The sequence below is a fragment of the Dipteris shenzhenensis genome, chromosome 12, assembly GCF_047967505.1.
Source record: "Dipteris shenzhenensis isolate YYH24624 ecotype China chromosome 12, Dip_SZ_1.0, whole genome shotgun sequence".
Lineage (NCBI taxonomy): Eukaryota > Viridiplantae > Streptophyta > Polypodiopsida > Gleicheniales > Dipteridaceae > Dipteris > Dipteris shenzhenensis.
The window spans coordinates 21,197,109-21,222,849 of record NC_141607.1 but is presented as its reverse complement, the minus strand read 5'-3'; positions in this window follow the sequence as shown (position 1 = coordinate 21,222,849).

Below are 25,741 nucleotides of genomic sequence, written 5' to 3'. Positions count from 1 at the left end.
ATTCTCTTGTATTTGGGGAAGTTTCCTTCCTTCATGGCAATGTGTAGGTCGGTCGAAGAGAGCAAGAAAGGAGACGTTCTCTCAGTATTTGAAGCGGTGATTGTGAAAGACCAAGAGACAAAATCCTTGAGAGGTTTCAAGCGGTGGAGCTTTGTATCCTTCTGACGCTGCTTCTCCACCGATTGAAAGAGCCTTCCGAATTCCTATGTTCGTCTCTAGGTGGTTCCACCGTCGTCAGTACCTATGTAAGGAAAACATGTCGTCGGTTCTTTCATGTCCTCTTGCCTTCATTCTTCTGCAAACTATCCACTGTGCTTCTTGCTATAACGATCGCTTCCTATGGAGATCTTCCCTGGCCACCACTGAGTCCATGGAAACTGATAGAAGAACTTCGAGAGGGGTATCAGTGTTTCTGTGGTTCTTCTCCTGGCTTGATAACTTCCTTCCTCCCTTCATATCATATCCTGATCAAAATTCTTTCGTTGTATAGAATTGGAGAAGCTGTATGATCCGACTGATGTATTATCTCCTCATGCAAACGGCGGAGATGTAATCAGTACACGCTCAATGCTCATGTACATGCTGTCTCACAAGTGATGTTTGTTAGCACTGCCCCGTTAGAGCCACAGCTCTTGCTACTACAAACTTTTTATTTTTGACGCCCTTTGAAAGCGGAACAACTGCAGTTATACTCAGCCACTTGGGGGCAGTGATCTAACCACATGTGCCTCTTGTTTCTTTCCAGGTGATGAGAGTTCCATCAAAATAAAAGAGGAGGTAGAGACCTCTGATTGCACGATGCTAGAATTTGATCAACCCAAGCCGGGTCCGAACGTGTCGACCATGCAAACAGGGATAGTATATGACATCCATCCCTCGGGGAAACTACCATGCATGTTTCTGCGATTTTGTAGTTGTCCCTCCTGTCCCTTGAGTCGTTGGTATCATTGACCCACTTGATAATCGTTTGCAGAGGAGCCCAATGCTACGGTTAGAGGAGCTCGAGCCATGGAGATTTGGCTGGGTAAACGAGTAATGAAGGAGGACGGGGAAACGTTTGACCCTACTCTAGCCATACAAGGTATGGATGCATGTTGGCGCTCTCATTCTTTTGGGCCCCTGTGTTCCTTGGAGTACTATTTGTCATGACTATGTGTCCTAGCAGGCTGTTAGATTCGCATCTCCTGTTGCTACTGCATCTGCAAATGTTGTCAGATGTTCATGGCACGTCAGAGAATACTACCCCGCTAGAATATCCACCAATGGAGAAGACCGGGAAGAAAGCGTTGAATCGAGCGTTTCATGATGCAGCAAAATTCGCAAATGAAGAAGGTAGGCTGAATTTTGCCGTGTTTGGTTCAAATTCTTCCTCACATATTTTCTTAGCCATCAAAACTAATGTTGAGAGAGACCTTGATTAGCACCTGCTATGCAGGATATGTCTTCAACTTGTATACCTAGTGCACCACGTACGAATAATGTTGTTACACTTTGTCGATTTAATCGGATAGAATATTAGTGCATCCCTTTTGCGAACCCACTGGTCATCGCTGTATTGTTTTCCCACTTCGATTTGGGACCCGTTGTTTCTTGCTGTAAGGTTTGGGGAGTTCATTCTCACAGTAGTTTGTGTTCCTTTTATGGGTTATCTAGGCAGTTCATACCCAAAAATCAACGCGAATTAATTATGTTTGTAGGCTGCCAAGTTGTATTCACACCTTATATAGGCCATTGACAATAGAACCGAGACTGTCTTCAATAGTTAGGCCATTGACAATAGAATCGAGACTGTCTTCAATAATTTAGAGCTGCTTCGCCCCCTGTGTTTATTCACTTTACATTTGCTTTGTCTTGTTCTTCAGTTCAAAACGACATTTCGGATTCGTGCCTATCTCGTTTTTTATATGTGTTGTTACGATTTAATTTTGATTAACTTCAAACATTCTGGTTTTTAATGGACTATAACCACGATGACTGGCAAGTCTTGTTCGTTAGATTCTTTGGCATATTTAAAGAGAGATTTTTTATTTATGCATTCTGTTCTTACTTTACTTCAATGTGTTTCTTTTGATTGCAACAATACAATGTCATTTTACATAGACATGGTTATGTGCTATTTTTAAAGCGTGTTTTACTTTTGCCATTACTCAAATTTTCAGCCTCAAAGTGGTCCTATATCAAATAGATAAAGAAGATTATGTCATGTCAAATGCATCACTAAGAGATTAGCATGGAGACTCACCACCTCTACATAGTGGTCATCATAGTGTGGGACCTATTGTTCCCTTAGGCGAAAACTTTGTTGGGAGATGAAAATCACTACCCACGCTTTGCATTGATGTTCTCTCTGAATAGATATGGCATCTCCCCGACATTGTTTCACTTTTGAGTGCAAATTATTGGCAAAATATGGTATATTCAGGGCCCATAATACCAACTACCTTGTCTGAATTCATGCGAACTTAACCAATTGGTGCAATTGTGACACAATAACCTTAGTTGTGCCACATGCCTTTGTAGAGTAATATAGGGACTTTCTAGAGGTTGACTCATTCTATCTTATTAAGGGAGCCACCATTGTTGCAAAAGTAACTAGTGAGGGCAAAACAAGCAGCTATTTACTACACATTAACGCCACCACTGCAGTGATATAGGGCAAACCATTTGAGGGTACTATCTCATTCTTGCCAGAAACAACAATTGCATTTGGGCTTCATTAACCATCAAGTCAGGCCTAGGCAACATATCTACTATGGCTTACACAATTGCTTTCACAGTGATCAAAGTCGACTCCAAAGTTGGAGTGAACGATCATCGCTGATGGACCACGCAATGAGGATCATGCTGTGGTAAGTCTACTTGACCATTTTTCTTTTCTCAATATATCCATAAAACAAGTGAGATCCACTAAGACTGATACAATGAATAGCTGACATTTTCCAATGATCATAAGAACGTGCAAGCACAATTGATCCAAGAGTTTAATGAAAATGGGATAGTCATGCACACTCTTAGGAATGTCTCGTACATGCATGCACAGGACTCGTTGTGCACCTTTGACCTCACAATTCTAGGAGATGTTTCAGAGGGCACGCAAAGGAAAGAACTCAAGAAAGTCTTCATTAATTAGGAGATGTTCTAGAGGGCAAGCAGAGGGATGTCTCATACATGCATGCATAGGATTCATTGTGCATCTTTGACTTCACAATTCTAGGAGATGTTCCATAGGGCACACAAATGGAATAACTCAAGAAAGTCTTTATTAATTAGGTGTCAAACTTGGGATACAAAAGAAAGGTAAGCATTTACACATCGAACGTAATGCTTAGCTTATAAAGAGTTGAGACACTAAGTCACCTTCTCATTGTTTCAAGTTCACGGTATTCTTCATTTCACTGGATTAAATGGTCAACTATTGGACTATATGTGTTTTGTCTATTCCAGAAATGGAGTTAGCCATGATCTTGTTAGATCATTTTCTTTCACTTGTGATACACTACATGCAATTGTTTCCATAGCCTCTTTGAAGGGGAGAACCCTCATGCAAGATGGATCTGATGTTATTGTTCAGATTAGAGGTTGTCCTGTCAATGATGTTCTCTACTTACATACATCATTTCTTATACTCCACAATGATAACATTTTATGTGTTTGGACGATGCTATTGGAGTTAAAGCCCATGGAATTCTTCACGATTAATGGCTCGGGTCACGTGATCATTGCATTTTATCCTGAGTGATCTTGTTGTGCTACATTGACATAGTGATTTTCTTTACTTAGTATGAGAGTGGCATTATTGTCCTCATTTTGGCTTGTATGAGAGATGGTGCCTTATTTTGCATTGTTGCCCTAATTTTGGCTTGCACGAGCAGTGTTGCAAGCCTCATTTTTGATTGACTTTGAGTTTTTCTTTCCTCCTTGTGATACAAATTACAAAAGCATTATTCTAGTTTAACATTCTACACCCTTAAGAGAGTAATCATCTCGTATCATTGATAATTCAATGCACCAACAAAAGGGAATACTTCATTATGGAAATGTGATGTGAAATGAGTCTTTCTTACTCTTGCCTTCTAAAGTGTTGCTTCCTCAATCTACAAAATCAAGATAACAAATTGAATGATCGTGTTTGATAACTACATAAGGGGATCAATGTTTGCTTGGGTGTAGCCAATCACGAAACTATTTTTTGGACCATTTTGGCACCGTGATGTGATATGCTCTTGGGTGAATATTTGAATTTTACATGGATGTGTGCTCTCATTGGAAATTTTTTCAATGTCATGACTTTGGAATGCTATTGTTCTATTTGAAAACGATGTTGGATGGCATCCTTGCGGAAACAAACCTAGAGAAAGAGAAGAAAAATAGCCGCAAGAACATGCTTCGATGGTGGGTGTCTTTCAGTAGAGATGGTGAATATTAATTTCCCTGGCTATTGTTTTTTTTGCTCTTTTAAGGTACTTGTCAAGCTCATGGTGTAGATTTCTTTTGACAGGACATATAAAGGTACAAAGATGTATAGAGCACAAAGATTAAGATGAAGAGGACTCCCAAAGTCAGCAGAGTTAAGCAAGCATTGTGTAATCTAAGTGTGTCAAGAGGTCTGTCATTGTGCAACAGACTGGCCTCAAGAGTTGGGAGATGCTTGCAATAGAGAGGCTGATAAAATAGTTGGGAGTCTGAAATTTCCTTAAAAAATCAAGAGATTGTTGTGTTTTGAAACAATGAAAATCTTGCAGACATTTCTTAGACTTGTGGATATTCTCATGGTACTCGTAATACTTGATTTTGTATCGACCTGCTTCCATGTTAGTACTTAAATGTTTTAAGTAGCCCATTGATTAAAATCTTACAGTTAATGATAACTAGTCTAAAGGGCTCCCCTGCTAGTCCAAAGCTTGGGTTGCGGTGCTTCTGTCTCCCTCTGTTGTTCTTCTATTTCACATCATGTCTAGACCCCGGTCAGGGATTTGAACCTTGAGATGAAGTAGAATCCATGTGGTGATTTAAATTGAGAGGCAGTACCATCTGACCACACCCAATGTTGTTTTATATTTTTTGCATAGGGATTTTCCTTTTTCAGCCATTCCCAATGCAGTGGAAAACCATGCTGTACAAATAGGGTGTCATGTCCCCTATCATCTAAAATGTAGAAATGGTATGTGTGTTGCACTGTCCTGGACTCTTGTGAGTTAGCAAGCGGATTGGCATCACGCATGGAAGAATCAAGCAAATGACTGTACGTGATATGCACAAGAATTTTTATCTACCTTTTCTACTAGTGAGTACTTTGTATCTCATCTTCTTCTTGAAAATAGTACTTTTTTGTAAAATCTATGATAAATACAATAGTATCACAAGGAAAATTGGCAAGGAACGTCTTGAATTGCTTATCCTACCAGGTAAATCAAAGGAAGTATCAAAAGATGCATCTGGCACTAATATATTCTCTTAAAACACAGACTTCGTGGCATCCAAGCTAAACTTTTTAGCATTTAAATCTATATCCTATGGTTACTAAACAATAACTGTGGCTATATCCCCAATTTCATCTATGTATGCATGGACATTAGTGGGCATATTAGCAACGTCATGACCATTAGGAATAATAATGTGTAGAGGAGTAGTAACATGTGGATGAGTTGTATCTGTCCCTGTAACCTCCACGTTGCAAGTGTTATCCTCGAACATAATAAACCATGATATGGAAAAGCACCTAATTGCATGGAGTTGGATCCCTAATCTACCATATCACAACAAGTAGCCTGTAAGCTCAACCTATAAGTCCATGTGCATGTAAGCATGCATATATGCGCTCATATATACATGTACATTTTTGTGCATGCACGTTCACACGTGTGCATACACACACACACACATGACTTCTTAGAGCTTACCCTTATGGAATCCCCCAATCATCCACCTATCAAGATGTTTGTCCTTGTCTTAATGTAAAGTATTTCCTAAGTTCAAAATATAGGTTTTTTTCTTAGGGCATATATAGAGAAAATGTAAGACTTCGAGGATGATGGGATGGACTTTTCAAGGTGCATTAATTTTACGAGAAAAAATCTATGAGCAGGTTTATCCGAGCGTGTTTTTCAAGAGATTTAAAAGATTGTATTTCTTTAGGAAACATGGTTTTTACACTTTTATTTTCACTAGAAATAGATCCCTTTATCATAAAAATATATAAAATAGTCACTCATTCATTTGTACATAACATAAATTTTCTTATTCATAGACATCCTTTGAGCTGTAGTGGGTCTAGGGGAAGGAGCTAGAGCTATATTGGGTCAGTGTAATAGAGTTGTTGAGGTTGTCTATCACAAGCCTGTAGGGAGGAAGATGAAACTAGAGATGGGGGAATGATTAAGCTTGGCAGATTGGTCTAAAAATAGGTGCATGCCATCACTAGATACTCTAAAAATGGTACCTTGAAGACCATTTTTGGCATTTGTGGCTGACAAGTGTGACTTGAATAGATATTGCCATCTTATCTTACCTTCACTTTTCCCCATCCATTCAATAATTTTAAATCTTCATCTTCTTCCTCATCTTCATTTGGACAATACTTTAGACCTTGCCTCTCTCCCATCATCATCCCCACCTACCTATACTTGTGCAAAAGCCATGGAGAGAAAGGATACAGGTACTTAAATACATCACAGTCTTGATCTACCTTTCCAAAGTGTCTTCTTGATCTATCTAATTCTATTGCATCAACTTATTAGGGCATTTGCTTCATCTTTTGAATGATCAAGACAACTATCTTGAAAATTTACCTGAATTTGTGTGGACATGATGTTTTTGCATCAATAGGACTTTGCTAGAAAATGCGATTTCAGTGTATTTAATTATATAGAAAATCATACCGTGTTTTTCTGCAAACTTTCAAAGAGGAGGAGCTAACCATCTAGGTGATGCAAGTGATGCACCAAGACATGTTAGGAAGACCATTTTCTGTTTCCTAGTAAGAATTTCTTTATGAGTGCTTCTGTTTCTTTTTAGCTATATGTGCAAGACTCATTTATGATGTAGTCAAGAGAAGAAAGCCCAATGACAAGGGTTCAAACAAAGGTGGATAGTCAGTTTTGCTAAGGGAAAGGAGGAGGAAAAGAAGTCACCCCAACTGCAGCTCTTTGAATTTCTATAGAAGTCAAAATTCCAAATGCACTATCACAAATACCATCAAATGTTCAATAAGGAGATGGATTGTAGTCTCTTTTGACACAGCACAAGGATTTTACTGGAGAGGTGTATGAATCCTTCCACAAGCTAATAGTTGAAGGATCAAAACTTGTCAACAGTAAGACTTTTGTACATGTCAAGGATATTGCTGCAAATGACAAGATGAGGTATCAAATGCACAAGCTGTTTGATAGTTTTGAAGACTAATACAAGGGAATCTGCACTATACACAAGGGCACTTGCAAGATACTTGAGGAGTCACTTGTATTTGCCATGTATGTACACTATACTGATGGATCAGTTAAGGACCCAAAGGATAGTGATGAGGAAGAAGAAATAGAAGATAAGCTAGACCTACCAGAAGTGGAAGATAAGATCAACCCGACAAAGGAGGAGCTTGCAATTACAGCATTGGACCTAGTGGCCTTAAAAAATAAGACCCTAAGAGATGCTGTCATAGTGGATTGCTGAGAGCTCTGACCTCACTGTGCCCATTCTTCCCTCATTCAATATTGAGGGAAAAGAGTACATCTTGTTGTATAACGTATAGTGCCTGTTTAATTTGAGAGAAGATTATGCAATTGCCCTTATTGCACAATCTTGTAGGGTCGACAAGGAAGTAAGCATTGAGGTGACGATCCTTTGTTAGAGTTTGAGGACAAATTCAATCCTTCGGAAGCATTGTCCATCTGTTTTAAGCAATCCAAAATGTATGAAGAGGTGATCTTCCAGGAAACCCAATCATGAATGAACCTCACAGCAAGCTTGGATATCAGTCACAACTCTGAGGGGAAGCAGGAGATGGGTATCTCCTTGTTTAACGATGATATACTAGAGAAAGATGAGAATATTGAGGTAAGGAACCTACCTTTTTTTAATTTAGGGTTTAGATATGCAATTTTATGGTCTGTTTTAAATCTAAGTGTGTTTTGCGTATGGCAATTGTTCATTGAAGATGACACATTCCTCCTGAGGGCAGTCAGAAGTAGAATTCCTGGTCTTGGTAAACTATCAAGCCTTTCTCATTATATTAAAGACCTATCTGCTACAACGATACTGATTTTTAGCAAATTGCTTAGCAATGATGGAGTTGCTCCTACTTATTTTTTCAAGTGTTTGTCAAAAGTTTTGGGTGGTCATCCTATATCGTGCCAAATAGATAAGATCATTCGCATAGAGAAGCAGTCTACTTTAGTTATTTTTGGGCGTTATGCTAGAAAGCAAGGCTCAAGAGCTGGTTACTTTTTGGCATATAATGCCTAGGCACTAGCTTGTGTTGTAAAGGATCCCCTCTCCTTGGAAGCTTATGGAAAGCTTAAGCTCATAAGAAATCGAGAGCCTTTTTTGGTGGCCCTTCCCAACAAAATAGTTGAACAGCAAACTACAACCACAAAAACTCTTGCACAAGATGAGAAGAGTTTGGTTGCTTCTCAGCTCAAGAAGAAAAGGTCTCCAATCAAAGTCACAAGAAGGATTCCAAGCAAAGTTGGAAAACCATTGGAAGGATAGCCTGTATGGCATTGTATATTTTACAAGATAGAAGTAAGGTTGAATTGTGAGAACACTGTCATTTTAGAATGTCTTAGTTATGTTTATGTGTATTTCAAATATTTCAATGGTTGCATACAATGACTTCTTATGAATGAAAGATCAAAGTCTTGTTCATTGCAAAAAAAAAAATGTTACATTTGATGACACCAATTGATGAACAAGGTTTAGCGCTTAGCTTCTATCTACTCATTTGTGGTTTACAAATATCTTTGAGTGTCTCCACTGAGCATGTCTTTGTGCTACATTGGAGTTCTCCAAAATCTACCTCCTTCTTTCCTTTTGAGCCAATATGAAAGCTAGCTTAACCTGTGATGTATTAACTTTCTTCTTGGCTTGAAGTCTTTGTAGTATTCCTCAATAGAACCACTGGAAGACTTCTTTTAAACTATTGGCTTTCTATTTTTCTCCAAAATATTGTGTATGCACTACAAGGCATAGGCCATTTTCCGACGGAAATACCGACGCTTTTTACATTAAAATTTTTTTTTTTCACGGGCGCAAAGGTCGCTATAAAAGTCGTTAAAATCGTCGGAAAAGGAGCATCGCTATAAACTGTCGCTATATAGCGACGCTGTTAATCGTTGCTATATAGCAACGATACAAACGTCGCTATATAGCGACTCTGATAATTGTCGCTATATAGCGACACTGGTAAACATCGCTATATAGCGACGATTAACAGAAGTTAAAAAAAAGGGTTAGTGGGGCTAAACAGGGCTTCCTTTTGGCCCTGTTTAGCCCCACTAACCCTTTTTTTTTTTTTGTAATTACAAAAGAAAGTTTTTTATAACAAAATTTCCCTTGCTTGCAGGGTGATACAAAATTGTTCTTGTGAACGATGAGGAAGAAATGCATATACATATACAACTGTGTTTGAAACAAAATTACCCTGTGAAAGGGCGATACAAAATTGCTCTAACGAGCGGATATACAAAATGCTACTACCACTACTAATCCGAATCCGAATCCGAATCGTCTTGTTGGGCTGTTCCCTGGTCCTCGGCACCTGCATCTTCTCCCTCATCCCCAACACCTACGTCTTCTCCCTCGTCCTCGGCACCTGCGTCCGATCCTTGCCCCTGTTGATCGCTCGTCTCTGATGATGGGACGCTTGAGCTTTGACCCTAAGAGTGAACCATATAAATCGAAAATTAGATTGGAACTTAAATTAAAAAGTGAGATTACAAGTAGGAGTAAACTTATACCGTGCGAGCAGCCACCTCAGCCCAATCGACTGTCGCTCCCATTGCCTCTTGCTCAATGAACCACGGCTTGGTTCCTATCCGAAATGCGCGCCGCGTCTCTGCATCCGTAGGAAGACGACCCATCGCAGCTTGCTGTGGATCCAATTTACGAGAGTTAGAGTTAGCTAAAGTGCATGTAATATGTAAGTAAAACAAATAGAACAATACATTAAATGGAAAGAAGTAAACTTACCACGGTTGCCTCGAATGCATACTGTCCGCCTGCACCAAAGTGCGAAGTACCTACGACATCCAGCCGTCTCTTCGCAGCCCTCCTCTGACCCTCGAACATTTCGGGATGGTCCCTATGTTGCTTCTTGAAGTACTTCCAATCAGCTTTGTCTGCCCAGCTGGGTTTAGCCAACCCCTTTGTAATGGAAGTACGCATGGTTGATCTGCGATGCTTTAGGACCAAACCCATGCGCTCGAGCATATAACTGTTATTAAACTCCACATTTGGCGGATTAGGATATCTTTGTTTTAACTCATCGATCACCGCCTGCTTCTTTTGGGCATCTTGATACCGCCAATCGATATTTATGCCGCTCTTGAAGTGATGACTCATCAACCGCCTCATGGCGGCCATTACTGCTTTGCCCTTTTTGTCTTCTATTATCTCTCCGGCAGATGTGATTTGATAGGAGAGATCCCCTGATGAGTAAGAGGGACTGACGGTAGCAGAGTCTAAAGGAGTGGAAGCTGCGCGACCACTTCCGGATCGAGGAGTAGCTGTGGGAGTAGGAGAAGGAAAGGGACCTGACTGATACTGTGTCTCCGGACCAAGTGGAGACCTAAAGGAGCGTGAGTGTGCTGACTCGTCTACATCTCCTGAGTCAGCACAACATGAGCCGCCCATCCTACTCTTCCTTCCCGTGCGGGAGGCATGCGCAAGTGATGATCCCGCAGTCGAAGGGGCGCGAGGGGATGGCTGGGCTGTACGTCCACCCGTCGGTGTAGGGGAAGGAATTGTGGAGGTCCTCTGAGAGAGCAGAGAGAAGAATCTCGCTGCCTCCTCATCGCTCATCTGCGCTACAAACTCGTCGGGAGTCCCAACAAAGCCATGTGCGGCTAGCAAAGGAGTCCCCTGAGGGATAGTCGCAGTGCTACGTGGAAGAGGGGTCGGACCAAGGGTAGTCACAGTGCTAGGACCGAGAGGAGTCGGACCAGGGGTAGTCCTCGGGGTAGTCGCCTGAGAGGAATCAAAGTCCTCTGGAGCATATAGATCGTGAGCTCTCCTCCTGCGAGGCTGTCCGTACTCATCCGCCGATGAGGAACGTGATCCCATGTCTAACATAGACACAAACACGAAAACAGAAAACAAATAAACAAACATGAGCATTCTCATAGGCATAGGCATAGGCAAGAAGAAAGAAGAGGGAAAGGAAAGAAGAGGGAAAGGAAAGAGGGAAAGAAGAGGGAAAGATAAGAGGGAAAGAAGATGCAAAGGAAAGAAAAGAATGAGAATGAGGAAATAGAGAATGAGAGAAGGGGAAAGAGATGAGGGAATATAGAGAAGGAGAGAAGGGGGAAATAGAGTGGGAAATAGAGAATGAGCTTATGCAGAAATAGAGAATGAGCTTATGCTTCTCTCATTCTCTATTTTCGCATAAGCTCACGCATAAGCATGAGCTTATGCGGAAACTTAAGCATAAGCTCATGCACATGCATGAGCATAAGCATGAGAAGGATGAGTTTCTGCATGCTTATGCTCATGCGGAAAAAGAGAAGGAGCTTATGCGGAAAAAGAGAAGGAGAGAAGCTTATGCTTCTCTCATTCTCTATTTCCGCATAAGCTCCTTCTCTTTTTCCGCATGAGCTTATGCTTATGCTCATGGGTGAGCATGAGCTTATGCTCATGTTTCCGCATATGCGGAAATAGAGAAGGAGAGAAGCATAAGCTTCTCTCATTCTCTATTTCCGCATATGCTCACGCAAAAGAGAAAGAGAAAGAGCTTATGCGGAAAAATAGAAAGAGCTTATGCGGAAACTCATTCTCTATTTCCGCATAAGCTCCTTCTCTTTTTCCGCATGAGCTTATGCTTATGCTCATGGGTGAGCATAAGCTTATGCTCATGTTTCTGCATATGCGGAAATAGAGAAGGAGAGAAGCATAAGCTTCTCTCATTCTCTATTTCCGCATATGCTCACGCAAAAGAGAAAGAGAAAGAGCTTATGCGGAAAAAGAGAAAGAGCTTATGCGGAAACTCATTCTCTATTTCCGCATAAGCTCCTTCTCTTTTTCCGCATGAGCTTATGCGGATGCTCATGGGTGAGCATAAGCTTATGCTCATGTTTCGGCATATGCAGAAATAGAGAAGGAGAGAAGCATAAGCTTCTCTCATTCTCTATTTCCGCATATGCTCACGCAAAAGAGAAAGAGAAAGAGCTTATGCGGAAACTCATTCTCTATTTCTGCATAAGCTCCTTCTCTTTTTCTGCATGAGCTTATGCGAATGCTCATGGGTGAGCATAAGCTTATGCTCATGTTTCGGCATATGCGAAAATAGAGAAGGAGAGAAGCATAAGCTTCTCTCATTCTCTATTTCCGCATATGCTCACCCAAAAGAGAAAGAGAAAGAGCTTATGTGGAAAAAGAGAAAGAGCTTATGCGGAAACTCATTCTCTATTTCCGCATAAGCTCCTTCTCTTTTTCCGCATGAGCTTATGCGGATGCTCATGGGTGAGCATAAGCTTATGCTCATGTTTCGGCATATGCGGAAATAGAGAATCAGAGAAGCATAAGCTTCTCTCATTCTCTATTTCCGCATATGCTCATGCATATGCGGAAAGAGAGAAGGAGCTTATGCGGAAAAAGAGAATGAGAGAAGCATAAGCTTCTCTCATTCTCTATTTCCGCATAAGCTCTTGCGGAAACTTACGCATAAGCTCATGCTCATGCATGAGCATAAGCATGAGCTTATGCTTATGCTTATGCGCATGAGCTCCTTCTCTCTTTCCGCATAAGCTCCTTCTCTATATCCGCATGAGCATAAGCAAAGCATAAGCATAAGCATAAGCTCATGCTTATGCTCATGCGGATATAGAGAAGGAGCTTATGCGGAAAGAGAGAAGGAGCTCATGCGGAAAGAGAGAAGGAGCTTATGCTCATGCGGAAATAGAGAAGGAGCTTATGCGGAAAAAGAGAATGAGAGAAGCATAAGCTTCTCTCATTCTCTATTTCCGCATAAGCTTATGCGGAAACTTACGCATAAGCTCATGCTCATGCATGAGCATAAGCATGAGCTTATGCTTATGCTTATGCATAAGCATAAGCATAAGCTCATGCTTATGCTCATGCGGATATAGAGAAGGAGCTTATGTGGAAAGAGAGAAGGAGCTCATGCGGAAAGAGAGAAGGAGCTTATGCTCATGCGGAAATAGAGAAGGAGCTTATGCGGAAAAAGAGAATGAGAGAAGCATAAGCTTCTCTCATTCTCTCTTTCCGCATAAGCTTATGCGAAAACTTGCGCATAAGCTCATGCTCATGCATGAGCATAAGCTCATGCTTATGCTCATGCCGAAATAGAGAAGGAGCTTATGCGGAATGAGAGAAGGAGCTTATGCGGAAAAAGAGAATGAGAGAAGCATAAGCTTCTCTCATTCTCTATTTCCGCATAAGCTTATGCGGAAACTTACGCATAAGCTCATGCTCATGAATGAGCATAAGCATGAGCTTATGCTTATGCTTATGCTTATGCTTATGCATAAGCATAAGCATAAGCTCATGCTTATGCTCATGCGGAAAAATAGAAGGAGCTTATGCGGAAAAAGAGAATGAGAGAAGCATAAGCTTCTCTCATTCTCTATTTCCGCATAAGCTTATGCGGAAACTTGCGCATAAGCTCATGCTCATGCATGAGCATAAGCAGCATAAGCATAAGCATAAGCTCATGCTTATGCTCATGCGGAAATAGAGAAGGAGCTTATGCGGAAAGAGAAAAGGAGCTTATGCGGAAAAAGAGAATGAGAGAAGCATAAGCTTCTCTCATTCTCTATTTCCGCATAAGCTCTTGCGGAAACTTACGCATAAGCTCATGCTCATGAATGAGCATAAGCATGAGCTTATGCTTATGCTTATGCATAAGCATAAGCATAAGCTCATGCTTATGCTCATGCGAAAAAAGAGAAGGAGCTTATGCGGAAAAAGAGAATGAGAGAAGCATAAGCTTCTCTCATTCTCTATTTCCACATAAGCTTATGCGGAAACTTGCGCATAAGCTCATGCTCATGCATGAGCATAAGCATGAGCTTATGCTTATGCTTAAGCATAAGCATAAGCATAAGCTTATGCTTATGCTCATACGGAAATAGAGAAGGAGCTTATGCGGAAAGAGAAAAGGAGCTTATGCGGAAAAAGAGAATGAGAGAAGCATAAGCTTCCCTCATTCTCTATTTCCGCATAAGCTCTTGCGGAAACTTACGCATAAGCTCATGCTCATGAATGAGCATAAGCATGAGCTTATGCTTATGCTTATGCATAAGCATAAGCATAAGCTCATGCTTATGCTCATGCGGAAAAAGAGAAGGAGCTTATGCGGAAATAGAGAAGGAGCTTATGCTCATGCGGAAATAGAGAAGGAGCTTATGCGGAAAAAGAGAATGAGAGAAGCATAAGCTTCTCTCATTCTCTATTTCCGCATAAGCTTATGCGAAAACTTGCGCATAAGATCATGCTCATGCATGAGCATAAGCATGAGCTTATGCTTATGCTTATGCTTAAGCATAAGCATAAGCATAAGCTCATGCTTATGCTCATGCGGAAATAGAGAAGGAGCTTATGCAGAATGAGAGAAGGAGCTTATGCAGAAAAAGAGAATGAGAGAAGCATAAGATTCTCTCATTCTCTATTTCCGCATAAGCTCTTGCGGAAACTTACGCATAAGCTCATGCTTATGAATGAGCATAAGCATGAGCTTATGCTTATGCTTATGCATAAGCATAAGCATAAGCTCATGCTTATGCTCATGCGGAAAAAGAGAAGGAGCTTATGCGGAAAAAGAGAATGAGAGAAGCATAAGCTTCTCTCATTCTCTATTTCCGCATAAGCTTATGCGGAAACTTGCGCATAAGCTCATGCTCATGCATGAGCATAAGCATGAGCTTATGCTTATGCTTATGCTTAAGCATAGGCATAAGCATAAGCTCATGCTTATGCTCATGCAAAAATAGAGAAGGAGCTTATGCAGAAAGAGAGAAGGAGCTTATGCGAAAAAAGAGAATGAGAGAAGCATAAGCTTCTCTCATTCTCTATTTCCGCATAAGCTCTTGCGGAAACTTACGCATAAGCTCATGCTTATGAATGAGCATAAGCATGAGCTTATGCTTATGCTTATGCATAAGCATAAGCATAAGCTCATGCTTATGCTCATGCGGAAAAAGAGAAGGAGCTTATGCGGAAAAAGAGAATGAGAGAAGCATATGCTTCTCTCATTCTCTATTAGAGAATGAGAGAAGCATATGCTTCTCTCATTCTCTATTTCCGCATAAGCTCTTGCGGAAACTTACGCATAAGCTCATGCTCATGAATGAGCATAAGCATGAGCTTATGCTTATGCTTATGCTTATGCTTATGCATAAGCATAAGCATAAGCTCATGCTTATGCTCATGCGGAAAAAGAGAAGGAGCTTATGCGGAAAAAGAGAATGAGAGAAGCATATGCTTCTCTCATTCTCTATTTCCGCATAAGCTTATGCGGAAACTTACGCATAAGCTCATGCTCATGAATGAGCATAAGCATGAGCTTATGCTTATGCATAAGCATAAGCATAAGCTCATGCTTATGCTCATGCGGAAAAAGAGAAGGAGCTTATGCGAAAAAAGAGAATGAGAGAAGCATAAGCTTCTCTCATTCTCTATTTCCGCATAAGCTTATGCGGAAAAAGAGCTTATGCGAATGAGAGAAGGGGGAAATAGAGAAGGGGGAATGAGAGAAGCATAAGCATAAGAGAATAAGAGGGAAAGGAAATAGAGAATAAGGGGGGAAGGAAAGAGAGAAGGGAAAAGAGAGAGGGGGAAAGAGAGAAGGGGGAAAGAGAGAATAAGAGAAGAGGGAAAAAAGAGAAGGGGGAAAAATGAGAAAAAGAGAAGGGGGAAAAATGAGAAAAAGAGAAGGGGGAAGAGAGGGTTCCTACGCCCATCACTGCAGCTAGCGCTTAAGGCGCTAGCTGCAGGCCAATGCAAATAACAAAAAGCTTAAATGGAAAGAAGAGGAAGCACTTACCTGTAAAAGTATGTCCCGCTCGGTGTAGTGGACTGGGCCCACAAAAGAGAGAGTATGTCCTGCTCGGTGTAGTGGACTGGCCCTACAAAAGAGAGAAAACAACCCATTTTTTCAAATAAGATGTTAGTGGAAAGAGGAGATCACAAAAGCAACTTCTTGAAAGGAGACAAGGAAAGAGAAGATTGAGGAGACAAGGAAAGGAGGAGATTGAGGAGAAGAGAAGGAAGAGAAGGAAGAGAAATACAGGAAGAAGAGGTGAGTTTCTTTCTTTCTTTCTTGAAATTTCATTTTTTGTTCAACACAATTTTATGATATGAATGTGTGATGATGTGATTACTTGGAAATATAACCTTGTGTGATGAGAATTTTGATATGAATATGTGATGATATAATATTTGTAATATATTTCACTCCAAAGTATCAATTCCCAATGCTTCACTCACTTAAAGTACAGCATTCCCAATGCTCTGCAAAATTTTATTCAGTTGGATAGTCTCCACTCACTTAAAGTAGAGCATTTCCAATGCTTCTCTCACTTTATTCCAACCCTTATCCTTATCATAGCGAGCACATCGTGCCTTAATGCACTTGTATTCTTCCATCGTAGTCCTTCCATAAACACTCTCTTATTTCTTACATCCTAGTCCTTCTGATTAACTTGTATTCGTCTTTCACTTTACGTCTTCCCTCGCTTTCTATCACTCTTGAAGGAGGAGCAGCTCACTGTGCATCCCTCGCTATCACTCCCTCACTCTCCTTCTCCCACTTTTCCTCTAAGACAATGACTAGTTACTACTCGACTTCATTTACTAAACTCAAATTCTATCTTAGATCTCTTTTGTATGGACCAATGAAGGGAAAATCATTCGAGGAGGATATGTTACGCACATGGCTACTTGATTTGAACTCAGCAGAAGAAGTGAATATCCCTAGCTTTCTTTTTCGCTTCTTTTAATCACGTACTTCTTATACTAATGAGTTAAATTTTTGTATAGAATATGGTGGTAGCTAGAAGTTGTATTGAAAAAAATGGTGAAGATGAGGAAAGCCAAGAGAGAAAAGAAGAGTTGTTGAATGCTTACAAGTCAGCAGAAGATTCGAAACAAGTTGTGAGGAGAGTTTGTGAGGAGATTTACGATGCCAGCCCTAGTTACACATGGCCTGCAAGTTTAGAGTCTGCTTGTTTTCAAGAAGCCAATGCCATAGTAGGTACTTTCGAGGACATATGCTCTCTCTAATGACTTAATAGTCAAGTGATGGAAATTTAATTCCATAGAGCCTTATGTGTTTTCTAAAGTAACAATAATAGACAAGAAATGAAACTACAGTTCCACAAAGACTTTTTAGTTCTCTAATGTGTAAAGTTGTAATAGACAAGAAAGACAAAGATGAGATCTTCTAGGCTGAGCTAATGGAAGGTGTTTTTTAACACCATATGGCTTTGAGTTATATGATCTACTTCTTGTACAAATGTGTCATGCTTTTTTTTAAATGTACTCTAGTTTTAATAACATGTCACGTCATTTTTTCTAATTTGATTTTTTAAAATCTTACTTTTTGTCTCTTTTAACAATGTGATGTTCTCTTTTGTTAATGTACTCTAGTTTTAATAACATGTCACGTCATTTTTTCTAATTTGATTTTTTAAAATATTACTTTTTGACTCAAAGTTTTGTTTTATAAGAGCCTCTTTTTTTTAAATGCTTTATCCAAAATTATCTCATAAAACGAATTTGGACAGTGCACCAGTCCAAAATTAATGAAATAGGTGTTCTCTCCAAAGTATCTCTAGCTCGTCAATCAAAGGCTCCAAATAAACATTAGGATTTTTGACTCTATGTTTCCCTGGAATTAGAAGGGACAGCATATAACATGTCCTTTCTTAATAGCCATAGAGGGTGAAAGATTATAATTCACCAATATCACTGGCCATACAGTGTAAGAGGTGCTTTTGAGACCAAATGGGTTGACACCATTCATACCCAATCCAAGTCTCAAGCTCCTAGGTTCTTCCTTGAAGCTTGGCCATGTGTCTTCAATATGCTTCCACATAGGAGAGTTTGAAGGAGTTCTCCACTTGCCATCGGTTGATCGATGGGAGGAATGCCATGACATGAGCTCTGTAATGGATTTACACTTGAACATATGTTGGATGTGAGGGATTATGGGAAAATGTCATAGAACCTTACAAGGCACATCCAAAGTTTTGAGATCTGCTCTATATCTTGCCTCTCCACAAGTAGGGCACTCTCTTGCATCCTTATGTAGTCCACGAAACAAAACGCAATTGTTAACACATGCATTGCAACAAATAAATGTCAACCATAATATTCATGGAATAAACAACATCATGAGAATATGCTCCTCATGCATATATACAAACACAACATCATACATGCATCACAACTCTTCTAATAATGCTTCTAGTGGAGACTGTGGTAACTTTTCTGATGCTTCCAATGGAGGCTGTGGTGCTCTAGATGTACACTCAGTCTCTACTTCTTCCTGTAGTATGTAGTGCTTTCAGAGTAGACTCAGTATCCTCTTCCTTAAATGAAAGCGAAGGCTATGGCAACTCTTCTAATGCTTCCAGTGGAGGCTGTGGTGCTGTAGGTGTACACTGAGTCTCTACTTCTTCTGTAGTGTGCAGTGGTTTCACAGTAGACTCAGTCTCCTCTTCCTTAAATGCAAGCTCTGATATTGCTTCAGTTGCACGTTGTATTCTAATGGCAGCAATTAGGTCTCAAATGATTTCAGCCCTAAACAATTGTATATCCTCCTCTGAATATTTGAGCTCTAAAGAGTCTTCCGATGAGACATGTGGCTTAAGTGAGAAAATTTCTTTGAAAATCAACATGCAGTTATAGGCAACTCTCCACCCACAACTATGCCCATCTTCCTGTTCTACTACTAAATGCTTTTGGAAGTCTAGCGAGTCTTTGTACTATCCTATTTCTTTGATAGCAGATACCAACTTCTCAATCGACCTGCTCATCATGACATATTAAAAAAACTTAGTGCGTCTATTACATAAGGTACATAATATAAAAGTAACAACAGATTAATAGAATACTTACGTTTGCACTGAGCCATGAAAGCCTACAATCGAGTTGACAAACCAACAATAGTTGTCTTCAAGGTCCCCAACCACTAGACTCCAATGTTCCCTATACGAATAATTAAGAACCATTATTACTTAACACAATGTTGCTAGTATAAGATGAAAATAAAGATTGCCATGATACTTACATCTTGTGATATGCCATAAATAGGAATCGCATGCCATGTAAATCTAAAGGCTATAACCATTTACAAACATCGGCTATCGTCTTTCTTCTATCGCTAAGTATAGGAGAAAGGAGGGAATCCAACATATACACACGGTTTTATACGGCTCTACAAAATCGTGAGATAGCTATACTACACCAACAAATAAATGAATATTAGCTTATTAGATTTAATCAAAATATTGAATTATCAAGCAAAGAAAATGTTTGTATCAAACCTGAGAATGGCCATCATAACGTTGTTATTGACCTCATTTGAAGCTCTAGAGAGGACTGAAATCTCCTCTCCCCCAAATTCAAGATACTGAGGTCTATGCTGAATCATAACCCTAACATTAAAAGAGCTTCCCAATTCTTCCAATGAAGCCATGTTTGTAGAGTTGAGGTCTTCTATCCCCTTTGACTCTTTGATGGCATTCATTTCACACTCCTCTGAGCCATTATATGTTTTCCTTGTGGGAGGGTCCATAATGCCACCCTTAATGATTGCTCGAATGGTACATGTTATAAATGCATAGAGATGCAAATCCGTATATGTTGACAGTGTGGTGTCATTTTATATCTCAAAAATTTAACCAAGTACCAAAAAGCAATTGTAGCCCACCCTCCATCCACAATTATAGATGTGGCTATCCTTTTGATGTGATACCGAACATGTGATATACTCATTTGTTGTGCCAAGTCACATTGTCGCATTACTGTGTCAATAGCACCTACTAACTTTCGAGCTGATCTGCACATCGAAACATATAACAATAGTGAATATGTGCATCGCATATCAATCTACATGTCAAGAAGTGACAACAAGTGTAATCTATAGTTACTCTAACACAGTGCCATGGACAGATGTCATTGAGTTGGCAAAGAAGCACTTCTTAGCAAAGATGTCCACGACTACCAAACTCCAATGTGAGCTGCATTATCAATAAAGAATAATTACTGTATTTGAGACAATTCTAGCAATGCAATAGAAAAAAAAAGTACGGTTTGATGCTTACTTCTCATAATATGCTATAAAGATAACTCGTGCCTCATTCATAGGAACATGCTTCAACCACTTGCAAACATCCTCTATGGTTTTTTCTTTGTTGCTAAGCACTTCTGAAATAAGAGGATCGAGCATATATGAAATGCTTTGTATATTTTGAGGAAAATTTGCTATAACATTACTATATTATTAAAAAAAGTATTAGCTTCTTGGGTTTAATCAAAATAAGCAAAGTATAAAGCCAAGGAAAAGGCTGCATCAAACCTGAGGATGGTTGTAATGACTTTGACATTAACCTCTTCTTAGGATTCAAGAGGATTAAAATCTCTTCTTCACCAAATTTAAAAAAATGAGGTTGTTGTCGAATTAACAACATAGCGGTGAATGAACTTCCAACCTACTGCAATAGAGTCATATTTTCATGACTCATCTTATTGAGAGAGTAGTCTACATTGTATTCTTCTTCACTTGCTATGTCTTCTACATCCTTCTTCTACTATAAAAATATAAAAAAGTTATGAGATGTACACATCCCAAATAAAGGCTTAAAGAAGCATAGAAATATAAAGATAAGATTTCATACATGCTGCAATGTAGTTATATTTTTAGGTTGTTCCCCAACATTAATAATGGTTTTTTCATTAGACTGCATAGAAGTATACAGATAAGGTTTCATACATGCTTTCATTAGAGTGAGTCTCTCCTCCTCTTGGAGAAAAAATTTAAAAAGTAAGGTTTCATACATGCTTTCGTTAGAGTGAGTCTCTCCTCCTCTTGGAGGAAAAATTTAAAAAGTTATGAATATTTACCTTTATACTTCTATGATTATTTAAACCTTTACCTTTATACTTCTATGATGATTATTTACTTTTTTTTTTAATATAGTGATCATAGAGGTTTAAATAGTCTGATTCTAATCATCCCAAATAAAGGTAGAGGTTTAAATAATCATAGAAGTATAAAGATAGCATGCTTTCATTAGACTCAGTCTCTTCTACTCTTGGAGGAAAATATAAAAAAGTTATGAGATTTACACATCTCAATGAAAGGCTTGAATAAGCATACAAGTATAAAGATAAGCTTTTATACATGCTACAATGTAGTCATATTTTCAGGTTGTTTCCCAATGGTAGCAATTAGACACTAAATATTCTCAGCCCGAAACGCTAGTAGATCGACTTCTGTATATGATTCCATTTTGACTGGTAACTCCAAATCAAAAATCTCTCTAAGAAACAACATGCAGTTATAGGCAACTCTCCATCCACAGCTGTGCCCATCTTTTTGCTCCACTGGTAGATTTCATTTGAATTCTACTTAGTCTTGTTGTTCTACAGCAGATACTAGTCGATATGCAACACTGTCCATCATGACATATTAAATATATTAATATGTCATGATCATAAGATACAAAATAAGAAAGTAACAAAAATATTAAGAGAATAAATACCTTGGGGAGTTGGCATGATAGCCTTCCATTGAATTTACAAACCACAAATGGTTGACTTCAAGGTCCTAAGCGATCAGACTCTAATGTGAGCTACACGACCAGAATAAAAATGATTATTGTTTTACACAAACTTGCCAAAGAAACAGTAAAATAAGGTTGGAGTTGATACTTACTCCTCATGATAAGGCATAAAGATGACTCACACCCCATCTAAATTCAAAGGGCTTAACTAGGTACAAACATCTACTATAGTCTTTTGAGGAGAGCTAAGAATAGAAGAAAAGAGAGCATCGAGCATGTAGACACAATTCTGCACTGCACTAGGAAGCTGAGAAATAACTACACTGCACCAAGAAATAAACAAATGTTAGCTCATAGAATTGATTTTCATTCTAAACTAGGAAACTGAGATATAACTACACTGTAAACAAATAAACAAATGTTAGCTCATTGAAGTAGCAATAAATAAACAAACGTTACCTAAGAATGGCTAGGATAACATTGTCATTAACCTCTTTTAAAGGATTGGAGAGGATTGAAACCTCCTCTCTACCAAAGCCTAAATACTGAGGTTCTTGTTTCAAAACGATCCTAACTTCAAATGAGCTTTGCATTTTATCCAATGCAGCTGAATTTGCAGGATGGGTCTCTGTCATAGCTTGTATTCTATGTTTGTGGTCATTCTACTTTTCCATGGTGTCTTTAAAGCTCTTATGCTCATGGGATTCTTCAATCAAATTTAGAGGTGGTTGCATTACTAAAGTAGAAGGGAGTGCCTCCATATTGACTTCATCCATTTCTTCTCCCTCTATTGCCTATAAACAAATATGAGAGATTAGATTCATTATCTTTAAATTTAAATCTTATTTAAAAAATTGTATTTAGTTGAGAAATAGAGAGTTCATACTGCTAAGTATTGTCGTAGTGCCCTGTGAGCCATAATTATCAAAGAAGGCATCATCATCTTTCTCTTCATCCACCAACCTCTCTCTGAACAGGTCATGTAATTTCATCTTTTCATCATCATCAACTGGGACATTATGATCTTCAAGGTCATCATCCATGTCATCAGTCTCCTTGTGCTCTATCTCTTTTTCATAGCCTATGGTTAGATCTGCTTGAAGCTGAAAATAAGCCATGAAATGCTTGTTTTCAATAATATTGGTGGAGTTGCCTTTTCTAAAGAGATCCTCAAATAAATATCCCATCTTGCACAAGGTGACCTTCCAACCTGCCGATAGCAAATTCTCCATCATGGTAAGCAAGAGACTCCCACTTTTTGCAGGACTTCCATAGTTGTTTTTTGGATAATGTATGGACCTGGGAATATCTTGCTCTTCTAGCATAAATCTCAAATTATTTGAATTTCCTCTTATGTTCTTTTGTAAGGAGTGATCAGGTTTAGGACTCTGCATACACAAGAAGAATGATTCAAGAGATTGAATCACTATGCCACATTCTCTCTTGCCTCTCTTTGCTGCATAAACACCACTATAGATCTTCAAATCTGATGAATATGCTCGCTCTAGAGTAACCTGCATGGCTTCTTTGTCTTTTTTATCAACAAAAATGACAATGTTGCAAATTGCCACTTTGCTAATGGTGGTATATACTATTCTATCAATGAAGTTATGCATATCATCGCTAGAAACTTCATTGATAAAGAATAGTTATGGCTTGTCCCATGCTGACTCATTCTTGATGAAGTCATCTTTTGAAACTCCCCTGAAGTTCACAAGCTTTCCAGACTCTACCGTAACCTCTACATTGAATTGAAAGCTTTGGTGCATATCTATCGGCATCCTTATCTCACTGATTAATCTTTTCACATATGCAACCACCTGTTGTGGGAATTATTTTCTCATGTAAGAGGTTACTATTTCTGACCCATCTTCATCCTTTTTAATCCACCTGTTGGCCATAGCTTTACCTTGGGTGTTGACAAAGAAGCTGTATGCTTGACCACATTATAGTCAATGTTACAATGACTAAGTGGAATTTGTTTCTTTGACAGTAAATACTTAATGGCACTATGCATTGCATCATGCCTCACCTGTACATTGATGCATTCTTCCATGCAGTGGTCTTTGTCTTTCTTCCATTCTTTCTTTAAAAGTTTTTGTGCTGCCATGGATGCATACTTGTCATGTAAGTACTTTATAGGCCTCCACATCCTTGCTGTCAACTCCTTCTTATCCATTACCTTTGACTTTCTGGAGATAAACAAAGGAGCTTCATAGGTCAACTGTCCACGCTCACAAGCAATGCACGTTTCATACATCTCATTAAACACTTCAACAGGACGGAATATGATAGAAGTGTAGTCGGCATATCTGTCTCTCACCACCTTGAGGCTTGTCATATTTTCTTCTCGCTCTTGAGTTCCCCTAGGCACAACTGCACTCAAAGAAGTATAGAAGTTTGTGAGTGTGTCGGCATATGCTTTTATAACCTTTCACTTCAAATCAGGATTTGGAGAACCAAATGTTGTCCATATAACACTTGCCTTTTGTAAGACCTCTGATGTTGAGGATATCTTACGCTTTCCATGGACATAATGATTAAGTCTTTCAGACTCAATCGAATACTTGATCTCATGCTTGAATATACAAATTGTTGCAGGATAATGATGGAATGAACTTATCTTTGAAAATTGTTTTGAAGTGAGTATTTTGACCTCATTTGCTTCTTCTGCGATCTGATTACAAGCAGAAGCCCAATGTTGACCATCAATGGGCTGGAATCTGCAATGAAGGAGGAATTCCTTCTTTGCTTCCTTTAGCATATTCTCACCTTGTGCCTCTTCGCCTTATTCATGTGGAATATTTTTAAAGAATCGACTGAAGGTTTCCTCGAAATGTGTAGGCCCTGTAAATGTTATTTGATCCAGAAAGCTATTTTTGATTGGACAAAACATTATTGGGCATAGGACCACATTGCTTGCCACAGGTTTCTTTCCATCTCTCAAAGCCTCGTATATTTGCAATGCATAGGATATATCAAGGCTTCGGCTATTAGTAAAGACAGCTGTAGCTTCCACATCTTTGGCATTCACAAATCACGTCCTTTGACCCTAGATATATCCCACATCATCATCTGTTACTGCTTCATTAAGACGCAGATTAAGATTTTTGATTAATGTGAGTTCATCCTGATCATCTTCAGCCTCGGGTTCTGAGTCTTCTTCATCTTTCTCTTCTTTTAACCATTTTTCATCCACATGATCTTTCTCTACAATGGGACGATGCCTTTTTTTACTGCCTAGAACTGTGGCGTTTGCTAGCAAGAGCTTCTAGCATAACTGCAGTGGATCGACCTTGATCTTCTTCAAATTTTTTTAATTCCCATGCACTCAAGGCTTGTGTTTCATCATCCTTAGTTACATCCACCATTTCTTGCTCTAGAAGTTTGCGCTCATGTTCTACATGTTTGTGACAGTGTGCATGTTCTTCTTGTCCCTGCATCGAAGTCTGAGCTTGATCTCCTTCATGTGAAGATCCTTGAATATGAGGAGCATATTGTGCATCCTGAAAGTACTCAAACATTATCTTTGATGCATCCTTTTTGCCACCACACTAGGAAATTGCTCCCAAGTATATGCAAGAGCCTCCAATGCACTTTGCAACTCTGGAAACTTTGATGGTTGAGGAGGAGGCATCACAAAGGTCTTTGATTCTCTCCTTGACACAACAAAATGAAGACTGCCAACTTCAAGATCTGAACTCTTTGTGAAAATATCCATAAAAGTCTCTTTTGGCTCTATCATTATGCCTACTACAAGGCTTGAAGTCATATCTTTTTTGAAG